General features: G+C 37.9%; 1 protein-coding gene across 1 annotated transcript in view; it reads left to right on the forward strand.

Moving 5' to 3' along the window:
* Positions 1 to 13,928, forward strand: part of CCDC148 (coiled-coil domain containing 148) — a 459,375-nt gene that overhangs the window by 327,135 nt on the left and 118,312 nt on the right. The window contains exon 14 of the transcript XR_010344597.1: positions 8,678 to 8,754. The gene's annotated coding sequence lies outside the window, so the exon portion shown is untranslated. The remainder of the gene's footprint in view (positions 1 to 8,677; positions 8,755 to 13,928) is intronic.

Consider the following 13,928-nt stretch of genomic DNA (forward strand, 5'->3'; position numbering starts at 1 on the left):
CCCATTTCCCCATATTCTTGCCAATAAGCCTTTTGCTAATGTAATGACTGTAAAATGGTATCTCTTTGCTTTATTTCATTTCCCTGATTACTAGTGAGATTAAACACCTTTATATATGTTTGGTGGTCTTTCAGCTTTCTTCTCCTTTCTTATTTTTTCTTCTGAGTACTTTACTTTTGTCTTACTTATTCGTAGGAGATTTTTTTTGATGAGTAAGATTTCTTTTTATTATTTCTTTTTTTATATATATACTTAAATTCTGGGGTATATGTGTGGGTACTATATATATATATATATATATACACACTTAAATTCTAAGGTATATGTAACAAACATGAAGGTTTGTTACATAGTTATACATGGTGGTTTGCTGCATCCATCACCCCGTCATCTACATTAGGTATTTCTCCTTCCTCCTCTAGCCCCCCTCCCCCTGACAGACCATGTTTGTGATGTTCCCCTCCCAATGTTCATGTGTTCTCATTGTTCAACTCCCACTTATGAGTAAGAACATGCGGTGTTTGGTTTTCGGTTCTTGTGTCAGTTTGCTGAGAATGATGGCTTCCAGCTTCATCCATGTCCCTGCAAAGGACACGATCTCATCCTTTTTTATGGCTGCATAGTATTCCATGGTGTATATGTGCCACATTTTCTTTATTCAGTATATCATTAATGGGCATTTGAGTTGGTTCCAAGTCTTTGCTCTTGTGAACAGTGCCACAATAAACATTCGTGTGCATGTGTCTTTATAATAGAATGATTTACAATCCTTTTGGTATATAACCAGCAATGGGATTGCTGGGTCAAGTGGTATTTCTAGTTCTAGATCCTTGAGGAATCACCACACTGTCTTCCACAATGGTTGAACTAATTTACACTCCCACCAGCAGTCTAAGTGTTCCAATTTCTCCACATCCTCTCCAGCATCTGTTGTCTCCAGATTTTTTAATAATCGCCATTCTAAGTGGCATGAGATGGTATCTCAATGTGGTTTTGATTTGCATTTCTCTAATGACCAGTGATGATGAGCATTTTTTCATATGTTTGTTGGCCTTTTGCGTCTTGTTTTGAAAAGTGTTCATATCCTTCGCCAACTTTTGAGTAAGTTTGTTTGTTTTTTTCTTGTATATCAGTTTTAGTTCTTTGTACATTAGGGATATTAGCCCTTTGTCAGATGGGTAGATTGTGAAAATGTTTTTCCCATTCTACTGGTTGCCAGTTGACTCTAATGATGTTTCTTTTGCTGTACAGAAGCTCTGGAGTTTAATTTGATCTCATTTGTCTATTTTGGCTTTTGTGGCTGATGCTTTCGGTGTTTTAGTCATGAAGACCTTGCCAGTGCCTATGTTCTGAATGGTTTTGCCTAGGTTTTCTTCTAGGGTTTTTATGGTGTTAGACCTTATGTTTAAGTCTTTAATCCATCTGGAGTTAGTTTTAGTGTAAGGTGTCAGGAAGGGGTCCAGTTTCTGCTTTCTGCACATGGCTAGCCAGTTTTCTCAACACCATTTATTAAACAGGGAATCCTTTTCCCGTTGCTTGTTTTTGTCAGGTTTGTCAAAGATCAGATGGTTGTAGATGTGTGGCATTGCCTCTGAAGCCTCTGTTCTGTTTCATTGGTCTATATCTCTGTTTTGGTACCAGTACCATGCTGTTTTGCTTACTGTAGGCTTGTAGTATAGTTTTAAGTCAGGTAGCGTCATGCCTCCAGCCTTGTTATTTTTGCTTAGGATTGTCCTGGCTATGCGGGCTCTCTTTTGGTTCCATATCAAGTTTCAAGTGTTTTTTTCCAATTCTGTGAAGAAGGTCAATGTTAGCTTGATGGGGATAGCATTGAACCTATAAATTACTTTGGGCAGTATGGCCATTTTTACGATATTGATTCTTCCTAACCATGAGCATGGAACGTCTTTCCATCTGTTAGTGTCCTCTCTTATTTCCTTGAGCAGAGATTTGTAGTTCTCCTTGAAGAGGTCCTTTACATTCTTTGTTAGTTGTATTCCTAGGTATTTTATTCTCTTTGTAGCAATTGTGAATGGGAGTTCACTCTTGATTTGGCTCTTTGTTAGTCTGTTATTAGTGTATAGAAATGCTTGTGATTTCTGCATATTGATTTTATATCCTGAGACTTTGCTGAAGTTGCTTATCAGTTTAAGGAGATTTTGGGCTGAGATGATGGGGTCTTCTAGTTATACAATCATGTCATCTGCAAATAGAGACAATTTGACTTCCTACTTTCCTAAATGAATACCCTTTATTTCTTTTTCTTGCCTGATTGCTCTGGCTAGAACTTCCAGTACTATATTAAATAGGAGTGGTGAGAGAGGGCATCTTTGTCTAGTGCCAGATTTCAAAGGGAATGCTTCCAGTTTTTGCCCATTCAGTATGATATTGGCTGTGGGTTTGTTGTAAATAGCTTTTATTATTTTGAGATACGTTCCATCGATACCTAGTTTATTGAGAGTTTTTAGCATAAAGGGCTGCTGAATTTTCTCAAAGGCCTTCTCTGCATCTGCATCTATTGAGATAATCATGTGGTTTTTGTCTTTGGTTCTGTTTATGTGATGGATTATGTTTATAGACTTGTGTATGCATCCTCAGGATGAAGCCTACTTGATCATGATAGATAAGCTTTTCGATGTGCTGTTGCAATCAGTTTGCCAGTATTTTATTGAAGATTTTTGCATCTCCATTCATCATGGATATTGGCCTGAAGTTTTCTTTTTTTGTTGAGTCTGCCGGGTTTTGCTATCAGGATGATATTGGTCTCATAAAATGATTTGGGAAGGATTCCCTCTTTTTTTATTGTTTGGAATAGTTTCAGAAGGAATAGTACCAGCTCCTCTTTGTATGTCTGGTAGAATTTGACTGTGAACCCATCTGGACCTGGACTTTTTTTGGTTGGTAGGTTACTAATTGCTGCCTCAATTTCAGCCCTTGTTATTGGTCTATTCAGGGTTTTAACTTCTTCCTGGTTTAGGCTTGGGAGGGTACAAGTGTCCAGGAATTTATCCACTTCTTCCAGGTTTAGTAGTTTATGTGCATAGAGTTATTTGTAGTAATCTCTGATGGTAGTTTGTATTTCTGTGGAATTGGTGGTGATATCCCCTTTATCGTTTTTTATTGCATCTATTGGATTCTTCTCTCTCTCTCTTTTTTTAATTAATCTGGCTGGTGGTCTGTCTATTTTGTTGATCTTAGATCCTTTATCATTTTTTATTGCATCTATTTGATTTTTCTCTCTTGTCTTTATTAGTCTGGCTAGCAGTCTATCTATTTCGTTGATCTTTTAAAAAAAAAACAGCTCCTGGATTCATTGATTTTTTGAAGGCTTTTTCGTGTCTCTATCTCCTTCTGTTCTGCTCTGATCTTAGTTATTTCTTGTCTTCTGCAAGCTTTTGCATTTATTTGTTCTTGCTTCTCTAGTTCTTTTAATTGTGACATTAGGGTGTCAATTTTAGATCTTTCTTCCTTTCTCTTATGGGCATTCAGTGCTATAAATTTCCCTCTACACACTGCTTTAAAATGTGTCCCAGAGATTCTTGTACATCGTGTCTTTGTTCTCACTGGCTTCGAAGAACATCTTTATTTCTGCCTTCATTTCATTGTTTATTCAGTAGTCATTTAGGAGCAGGTTGTCCAGTTTCCACATAGTTGTGCGGTTTTGAGTGAGTTTCTTAATCTTGAGTTCTAATTTGATTGCACTGTGCCCTGAGACACTGTTTGTTATGATTTCCGTTCTTTTGCATTTGCTGAGGAGTGTTTTACTTCCAATTATGTGGTCAGTTTTGGAGTAGGTGTGATGTGGTGCTGAGAAGAATGTATATTCTGTTGATTTGGGGTGGAGAGTTCTATAGATGTCTATTAGGTCCACTTGGTGCAGAGCTGAGTTCAATTCCTGGATATCCTTGTTAATTTTCTGTCTTGTTGATCTGTCTGATATTGACAGTGGGGTGTTAAAGTCTCCCACTATTATTGTGTGGGAGTCTAAGTCTCTTTGTATGTCTCTAAGAACTTGCTTTATGAATCTAGGTGCTCCTGCATTGGGTGTATGTATATTTAGAATAGTCAGTTCTTCTTGTTGCACTGATCCCTTTACTATTATGTAATGCCCTTCTTTGTCTCTTTTGATCTTTGTTGGTTTAAAGTCTGTTTTATCAGAGACTAGGATTGCAACCCCTGCTTTTGTTTTGCTTTCCATTCGCTTAGTAAATATTCCTCCATCCCTTTATTTTGAGCCTGTGTATGTCTTTGCATGTGATACGGGTCTCCTGAATACAGCACACTATTGGGTTTTGACTCTTTATACAATTTGCCAGTCTGAATCTTTTAATTGAGGCATTTATCTCATTTACATTTAAGATAATATTGTTATGTGTCAATTTCATCCTGCCATTATGATGCTGGCCGGTTATTTTTCCCATTAGTTGATGTAGTTTCTTTATAGCATTGATGGTCTTTACAATTTGTTATGGTTTTACAGTTGTTCCTTTCCATGTTTAGTGCTTCCTTCAGGAGCTCTTGTAAGGCTGGTCTTGTAGTGACAGAATCTCTCAGCAGTTGCTTGTCCATAAAGAATTTTATTTCTCCTTCACTTGTGAAGCTTAGTTTGGCTGGATATGAAATTCTGGGTTGAAAATTCTTTTCTTTAAGGAGGTTGAATATTGGCCCCCACTCTCTTCTGGCTTATGGGGTTTCTGCCAAGAGATCCACTGTGAGTCTGTGGGCTTCCCTTTGTGGGTAACTTGACCTTTCTCTCTGGCTGCCCTTAGCATGTTTTCCTTCATTTCAACCCTGGTGAATCTGACAATTATGTGTCTTGGGGTTGTTCTTCTCAAGGAGTATCTTTGTGGTGTTCTCTGTATTTCCTGAATTTGAATGTTGGCCTTCCTTGCTAGATTAGGGAAGTTCTCCTGGATAATATCCTGAAGAGTGTTTTTCCAACTTAGTTTAATTCTCCCCATCACTTTCAGGTACATCAATCAAATGTAGATTTGGTCTTTTCACATAATCTCATATTTCTTGGAGGCTTTGTTCATTTCTTTTCACTCTTTTTTTTTTTTTTTTTTTTTTTTGAATCTTGTCTTCTCACTTTATTTCATTGAGTTAATCTTCAGTCTCTGATATCTTTTTTTCCACTTGGTCGATTTGGCTTTTAAAATTGTATATGCTTCATGAAGTTCTCATGCTGTGTTTTTCAGCTGCATCAGGTCATTTATGTTCTTCTCTAAATGGTTATTCTAGTTAGCATTTTGTCTAACATTTTTTCAAGGTTCTTGGCTACCTTGCTTTGGGTTTGAACATGCTCCTTTAGCTCGGAGAAGTTGGTTATTTCCCACCTTCTGAAGCCTGCTTCTGTCAAATCATCAAACGTGTTATTGTAGATTTTTATATATGATGAATACTGATATTTTGTTGGTTTTATATATATTGTCTTTTCAAAATTTCCATGTCATTATGTTTTAGGCATGTATTAGGTTAGCAATACATCAATGGATTTCCAAAAAGTTGTTTTTTATCTGTGTTTAATACATTTACAAATACTGTGATTCTTGATATATTTTTTTTTACTCATTTCTTCTTATTTTGTTGTGTGTGTGTGTGTGTGTGTGTGTGTGTGTGTGTTTGTACTTCTTTTCATCTCCTTCCTACCTTCTACAGAATGATTAGGTTCTCTGTGCTGGGTGCAGTGGCTCACACCTGTAATCCCAGCATGTCGGGAGGCTGAGGCGGGCAAATAACTTGACATCAGGAGTTTGAGACCAGCCTAGCCAACATGGTGAAACCCCATTTCTATTAAAAATATAAAAATTAGCTGGGCATGGTGGCGGGCACCTGTAGTCCCTGCTACTCAGGAGGGTGAGGCATGAGAATTGCTTGAACTCAGGAGGCAGAGGTTGCAGTGAGCCAAGATCATAGCACTGCACTCCAGCCTGGGTGACAAAGTGATAAAAAAAAAAATGATTACATGATTCTTCGTATACCCCATTTCCCTCTGTTGTTTTGGAAGTTATATATTTTATTTCTATTCTTTCAATAGTTACCTTTACATTTTAACAAGCATACTTAACAAAATTCAAGGTTAATAAATGCCTATATTCTTCTGCATAACAGAAGCAACTTGGAACACTTTAATTACTACTTCACATTTTTGGTATAAAGTGACTTAATTTATCTTGTTTTCATGCCTCCCTCCCTGTTAGTCTTATGGTTACTGCTTTATAGACAGTTAATAATTTATATTATCCATGTCTGCCGATGTCTTTGGTCACCATTGCTTCTCAGATCTCCTTCCTTCTGGATTTCTTTCTTTCTAAAGTATATTATATAATACTTCTTCAGTATGGACTTCGAGCTGAAAACTATCCTTGTTTTACCCTCATTTTTGAGTGACTATTTAGCATGGTCTAGAATTCCAAATTGCCAGTGATTTTCCCTCAGCACTCATAGGATACTCATTCATTGTCTTCTGGTACCCATTGTCACTGATGAAAAGTTTGTTTTCATTTGCTTGTGTTTGAGTAACTAATCTGTCTCTTCTTTCTGGTTGCTTCTAGATTTTCTCTTTATATCCTGAAGTTTTATTAAAACTTTATTAAAACTTTAATGTGACTTAAAAAAAAATATTCTCATGGCTCACTGTGCTTTCAAATTATGAAAAAGTCTATCTGTTATTAATTTCAGGAACTTCTCACTATTTCTTCCTTGAATATGTTATCTTCTTCTGGCACCCATCTTAGATGTATGTTAGGCCATCTCAGTGTGACCTCTTAATGTATTAACTTCCCTTTCTTGCATTCAGTTTGTCTCTGCAACAAAATGAGAAATTTTCTCAGATTTTTCTTCACACATTCTCTGGGTGTGTTTAACCAGCTCTTAACCTATCTGTGGTTAGTTGCAGTAATGTCCTCAATTATTTACTCCTCTCTGTATCTACCCAATTCCATGCAATGCCTTCTCATCATAAACTGGGTAACATTGACTGCCCCTTGACCATGGACTTGATCATGCCATTATTTTGATCAAGAAAATGAGGCAGAACTGACAATGTGCCAGTTGTTCATGCCCTTGTACCTCCCCATTGTCATACTAACATGCCTAGGCTGGTCTCCTGGAGGAAGAGAAACATATGAAACAGAGCCCAGGCACCTCATCACCCCAGTGAGGGCCAGCCTAGATCATCCAAAAGCCAGCTGAGCCCCAGAAGTGAGCAAGCCCACCAAGATCAGCAAGGTCACTTTGCCAGCCCAGCTGACCCCAGGTACATAAGTAGGAAATGCTTGCTGTGTGCCTTTCAGGACCTATGGCAACAGCATTATTGTGGCAATAGGTAACAAATAAACATCCATTAAGATTTTTATTTTACTAAACTTTTTTTCATTTGTAGGTATGCTAATTACTACTTTTTCAAATTTACCTATTTTTAAAAACTGTATCCCTTTTTTCTACATGTTTCTGTTTCATCTTTTGTCTAATCATTTTAAACATAGATATTTTATAATTTCTTTCAGGTTGTTGATCTATCTGAAGTTCTTGAATTACTCATCTTCCTGTTATATCTGATTTCTCTCATTAGTCTTTCTTCATTTTACCTATAATTTTAATTTTTTAGTCCATATCTATTTTACCATGGGAATTCAGTACACATAAATTTTTGGAAGTATCCCCAGGCAGCAAGTTTCTATTTGCTTCTGCTAAAGACTACAAGTGTATCCACAGTCTAGGACCAGTTCGACCCTAACATATTATTTTAAGGACTTTGGCACCATGTAGGTAGCATAAATCATTATTCTACAAACACAAGTGACGTGTTACTTCAGTTTCTTACTGGAGACGGTTTTTGTACCCACATGTGCTGCAGAGACAAACTTTCTTTGCATTTCAAGACTAGTCATTGGGATGTTAATCCTCTTTCACTGAAGGTACAGAGTTTCCTGGTCGTGGCTTAATGTAGAAGTTTCAGGTTCAACAGTCACCTCCTGCAGACCAGCACCCAGTGTATACATCCTGCAGAACCCCAGCACTTTGGCATGGCAGCCTATTCCAAGTTTGATCCTCTCTGGGCCACAGTGGTATCAGCTTATGAGCTTACAGTCTTCATTTCTAAAACTTGGAGTTATCTTTTTTATTACTTAAAACTAACCCATGCTAACCTTTACACAATACTCCTTTTATGTCTGTTAGGAAAGTTGTCCATGTGGGTCAGTGTGCCATGCTGATGGCACATGCTTTGTTTAACATGCAAAAATAATAGTGAAAAAAATTAGAAATAAATTTTTTTTTAAATTTTATTTTTATTTACTATGAGTAAATAATAAATGTATATACTTATGGGATACTTTTGATGTTTTAATACATGCATACAATGTGTAATAATCACACCAGGGTAATTAAGGTATCCATCACCTCAAGAAATTATTTATTTGTGTTAGGAACATTCCAGTTCTACTCTTTTAGTTATTTTTAAATATATAGTAAATGATTGTTGACTATAGTCACTCTGTTGTGCTATCAAATACTAGATCTTGGGGAAAATGGTGGTTAGGAGGCAAGACTAATTTGCAGCTCCCACTTGGATGGACAGAGCAGCATGTGGGGACTCACATTGTAAACTTTTGCTCCAAGAGACTCACATTGTAAACTTTTGCTCACATTGTAAACTTCTGTTCCTGTACTGCAGGAACAGCCAAGAGAGTCCACAGACCCTTTGAAGGAAGTGGATTGCTGCTGCAGGCCCCTGGAGACAGCCAAAAAACTGTGAGTGCCCAAAGCGTGAAAGGGGGATTGTCCACCCCCAAACATACACTCTCACTGGGGAACCTGAAGGTCCAGATCCTAGATTACAGGAGAAGAATTTGACCTTACTTGGAGCTGAGAGGAATTTAGAGAGTTGAGCAAAATACAGGGATAGAAAAAGCAGTGAGAAGAGCCCTATGGGCACTTTCAGACCCCAGGGAAGCCATTTCTGACTTCATCTCACAAGGGTTTTGGGGGACGGCTGCCAGAGGAACTGGGAAATGACCAGAGAGAAGGAAACGTCCAGCTAAACTTTGTAACAATTTCAACCAAATGCAGAGTTTCCTGGACAGAACTTGAGTTGGGGGGTGTTTGAATTGGGAGTGCAGACACAGCACAGAAACCATGGTAGGCAGAGAGGCATGAAATCTGAAAGCCTTGCTTACTTTCTCAGCTGGGAGGCTGGTAGCCTGGGGCAGGTTCTTAGCCCTGCTTACCCTCTGCCTGAAAACAAATTCAGTGCTGTCAGAGGGACATGGTAGGAGTGAGCCCAGCCATTTGGGCTGCAGAGAAGCCAGGTGAAGCCTGTAACTATCAGCTTTCCCTCACTTTCTTGGCAACCTACATGATGCACAGAGGCAGCCCTTATCCCCCTAGGAACATAACTCCATTGGCCTCAGAACCACACCCCTATCCCCCACAGCAGCCACTGCAAGCCCTCCCAAGGAGACTAAAAGCCCAGACATGCCTAAGCCTGTCCCCACCTGATGGACTTTCTCTACCTGCCCTGGTAGCCAAAGACAAAGGACATAATCTCTTGGGAGCTCTATGGCCCTGCCCACTGCCTGATCCTCCCTACGCTATCACAGCTAACACTCTTTTGAAAGCACCACCCCCTAGCTGGAGGCCAACCAACATGAAACTAGCACAATAAGCAAAACAACTAAGGACCCTCATGGAGTTCACTTCACTCCCCTGCAACCTCCACTGGAGCAAGTGCTAGTATCTATGGCAGAGAGACTTGAAGACAGTTCACATCACAGGACTCTGAGCAGACACTCCCCAGTACCAGCCCAGAGTCCAGTAGCTCCACTGGGTGGCTATATTCAGAAGAGAAATGACAGTCACTGCAGTTCAGCTCTCAGGAAGCCATATCCCTAGAGGAAGGGGGAGAGCACCACATCAAGGGAGCACCCCATGGGACAAAAGAATCTGAACAGCATCCCTTGAGCCCAAGATCTTCCCTCTGACATAGTCTACCCAAATGAGAAGGAACCAGAAAAACAATTCTGGTAACATGACAAGGTTCTTTAACACCCCTAAAAGATCACACTGGCTCACCAGCAATGAATCAAAACCAAAAGGAAATCTCTGAATTGCCAGAAAAAGTATTCAGAAAGTCAATTATTAAGCTAATAAAGGAGGCGCCAGAGAAAGGTGAAGTCCAACTTAATGAAATCAAAAAAGTGATACAACATATGAAGGGAAAAAGCGTCAGTGAAATAAATAAAAAAGTCACAACTTCTGGAAATAAAGGACACACTTAGAGAAATGCAAAACACACTGGAAAGTTTCAGCAATAGAATCAAGCAAGTAGAATAAAGAACTTCAGAGCTTGAAGACAAAGCTTTCGAATTAACTCTGACAAAGATAAAGAAAAAAGAATTTTTAAAAATGAATAATGCCTCCAAGAAGTATGAGATTGTGTTAAATGACAGAACCTAAGAATAATTGGTGTTCCCAAGGAAGAATATAAATCTAAAAGTCTGGAAAACATATTTGAGGGAATAATTGCAGAACACTTCCCAGGCCTTGGTAAGAGATCTAGACATCCAAATACAAGAAGCTCAAAAAACGTCTGGGAAATTTATTGCAAAAAGATCACTACCTAGGCATAGTCATCAGGTTTTCTAAAGTCAAGACAAAGGAAAGAATCTTAAGAGCTGTGAGGCAGAAGCATCAAGTAGCCTATAAAGGAAAACCCCCATTAATAGCAGGTTTTTCAGCAGAAACCCTACAGGCTAGAAGGGATTGGGGCCCTATCTTTAGTCTCCTTAAACAAAACAATTATCAGCCAAGAATTTTGAATCTAGAAAAACTAAGCTTCATAAATGAAGGAAAGATAGTCTTTTATTATTATTATTATTATTATTATTATACTTTTAAGTTCTGGGATACATGTGTAGATCTGCAGGTTTGTTACATAGGTATATACATGCCATCCGTGGTGGTTTGCTGCATCCATCCCCCTGTCACCTACATTAAGTATTTCTCCTAATGTTATCCCTCCCCAATACTCCCATCCGCTGCTGTCCCTCCCCTAGCACCTCCCACACCCCAACATGCCCCAGTGTGTAATGTTCCCCTCCCTGTGTCCATGTGTTCTCATTGTTCAACACCCACTTATGAGTGAGAACATGTGGTGTTTGGTTTTCTATTCTGTCAGTTTGCTGAGAATGATGGTTTCCAGCTTCATCCATGTTCCTGCAAGGGACATGAACTCATCCTTTTTTATGGCTGCATAGTATTCCATGGTGTATGCATGTCACATTTTCTTTATCCAGTCTATCATTGATGGGTGTTTGGGTTGGTTATTGTGAACAGTGCCACAATGAACATATGTGTGCATGTGTCTTTATCATAGAATAATTTATTATCCTTTTGGTATATATCCAGTAATGGGATTGCTGGGTCAAGTGGTATTTCTAGTTCTAGATCCTTGAGGAATCAACACACTATCTTCCACAATGGTTGAACTAATTACACTCCCACCAACAGTGTAAAAGCATTCCTATTTCTCCACATCCTCTCCAGCGTCTGTTGTCCCCTGATTTTTTTAATGATTGCCATTCTAAGTGGCATGAGATGGTATCTCAATGTGGTTTTGATTTGCATTTCTCTAATGACCAGTGATGATGAGCATTTTTTCATGTTTGTTGGCTGCATAAATGTCGTCTTTTGAAAAGTGTCTGTTCCTATCCTTCACCCACTTTTTGGTGGGGTTGTTTTTTTCTTGTAAATTTGTTTTAGTTCAGAAAGATAGTCTTTTTCAGGCAAACAAAGGCTGAGAGAATTTGCAACTCCCAAGCCAGCTCTATAAGAACTTCCAAAAGGAGCTCCAAATCTTGAAACAAATACTCAAAAAGCTACCAAAATAGAACCTCATTAAAGCATAAATCTCACAGGACCTGTATAACAAAAGCACAATGGAAAACAAAAATAAAAACAAGGTATTGAGGCAACAAATAGCATGACGAATAGAATAGTACCTCATATCTCAATACAAAAATTGAATGTAAATGGTCGAAATGCTCCACTTAAAAGACACAGAATGGCAGAATAGATAAGAATTCACCAACCAAGTATCTGATGTCTTCAAGAGACTCACCTAACACATAAGGACTCACATAAGCTTAAGGTAAAAGGGTGGAAAAAGATATTTCGTGCAAATGAGAACCAAAAATGAGCAGGAGTAGCTATTCTTATATCAGACAAAACAAACTTTAAAGCAACAGCAGTTTAAAAAACCAAAGAGGGACATTATATAATGATAAAACAACTTGCTCAACAGAAAAATAGCACAATCCTAAACATATATGCACCTAACATTGGAGCTCCCAGATTTATAAAACAATTACTGCTAGACCTAAAACATAAGATAGACGGCAACATATTGATAGTGGGGGACTTTAGTATTCCACTGACATCAATAGACAGGTCATCATGACAGAAAGTCAACATAGAAACAATGGATTTAAACTATACATTAGAACAAATGGACTTAGCAGGTATTTACAGAACATTCTACCCAACAACTGCAGAATATACATTCTATTCATCAGCACATGGAACGCTTTTTAAGATAGACCATATGATAAGCCACAAAACAAGAAAACTGAAATTGTATCAAGTACTCTCTCAGACCACAGTGTAATAAAATTGGTAATCAACTCAAAAAAGAACCTTCAAAACCATACGAATACATGGAAATTCAATAACTTGCTCCTGAATTATCATTGGGTCAACAGTGAAATCAAGATGGAAATTTAAAAATTCTTTGAACTGAATGATAATAGTGATACAACCTATCAAAACCTCTGTGATACAGCAAATGTGGTGATAAGAAGAAAGTTCATAGCCTTAAATGTCTACATCAAAACATCTGAAAGAGCAAAATAGACAATCTAAGGTCACACTTCAAGGAACTACAGAAACTAGAACAAACCAAACCCAAACCCAGCAGAAGGAAAAAAAATAACGATGATCAGAGCAGAACTAAATGAAATTGAAACAAAAAAAATACCAAAGATAAATGAAACAAAAAGCTGTTTCTTTGAAAAGATATATAATTAGTGAGATTAACCAAGAAAAGAAGAGAGAAGATCCAAATAAGATCATTTAGAGACAAAATGGGAGATATTACAACAAATACCACATAAATACAAGAGATTATTCGAAGCTACTATGAACATCTTTATGTGCATAAACTAGAAAACCTAGACCAATGGAATAGAATACAGAACCCAGAAGTAAACCCAAATACTTAACAGCAAACTGATTTTCAACAAAGCAAACAAAAATGTACTTTACATTTTTGTTTGGGAAATTTTGTTTTTTGTATAAGGTGAGAGATGAGGATCCAGTTTCATTCTCCTACATGTGGCTAGCCAATGGTCCCAGCACCAGGTTCCTATTCAAAAACTGGTGCTGGGACCATTGGCTAGCCACATGTAGGAGAATGAAACTGGATCCTCATCTCTCACCTTACACAAAAATCAATTTGAAGTGGATCGAAGACTTAAATCTGAAACCTGAAACTGTAAAAATCCTAGAAGATAACATCAGAAAAACCTTTGTAGACATTGGTTTAGGCAAAGACTTCATGACCAAGAACCCAAAAGCAAATACAACAAAAACGAAAACAAATAGATGGGACTTGATTAAATGAAAAAGCTTCTGCATAGCAAAATAAACAATCAGCAGAGCAAACAGACAGCCTACAGAGTGAGAAAAGTTTTGCAATTTATACATCCAACAAAAGACTAATATCCAGAATCTATAAAGAATTCAATTCAGCAAGAAAAATAAAACAATCCCATTGAAAAGTGGGCTAAGGACAGGTATAGACAGTTCTAAAAAGAAGATACACAAATGGCCAAGAAATATGAAAAAGCGCCAAACACTAATTATCAGGA

Source organism: Aotus nancymaae, unplaced genomic scaffold (assembly GCF_030222135.1).
Source record: "Aotus nancymaae isolate 86718 unplaced genomic scaffold, 86718_ANA_hifiasm-v0.15.2.pri h1tg000029l, whole genome shotgun sequence".
NCBI lineage: Eukaryota > Metazoa > Chordata > Mammalia > Primates > Aotidae > Aotus > Aotus nancymaae.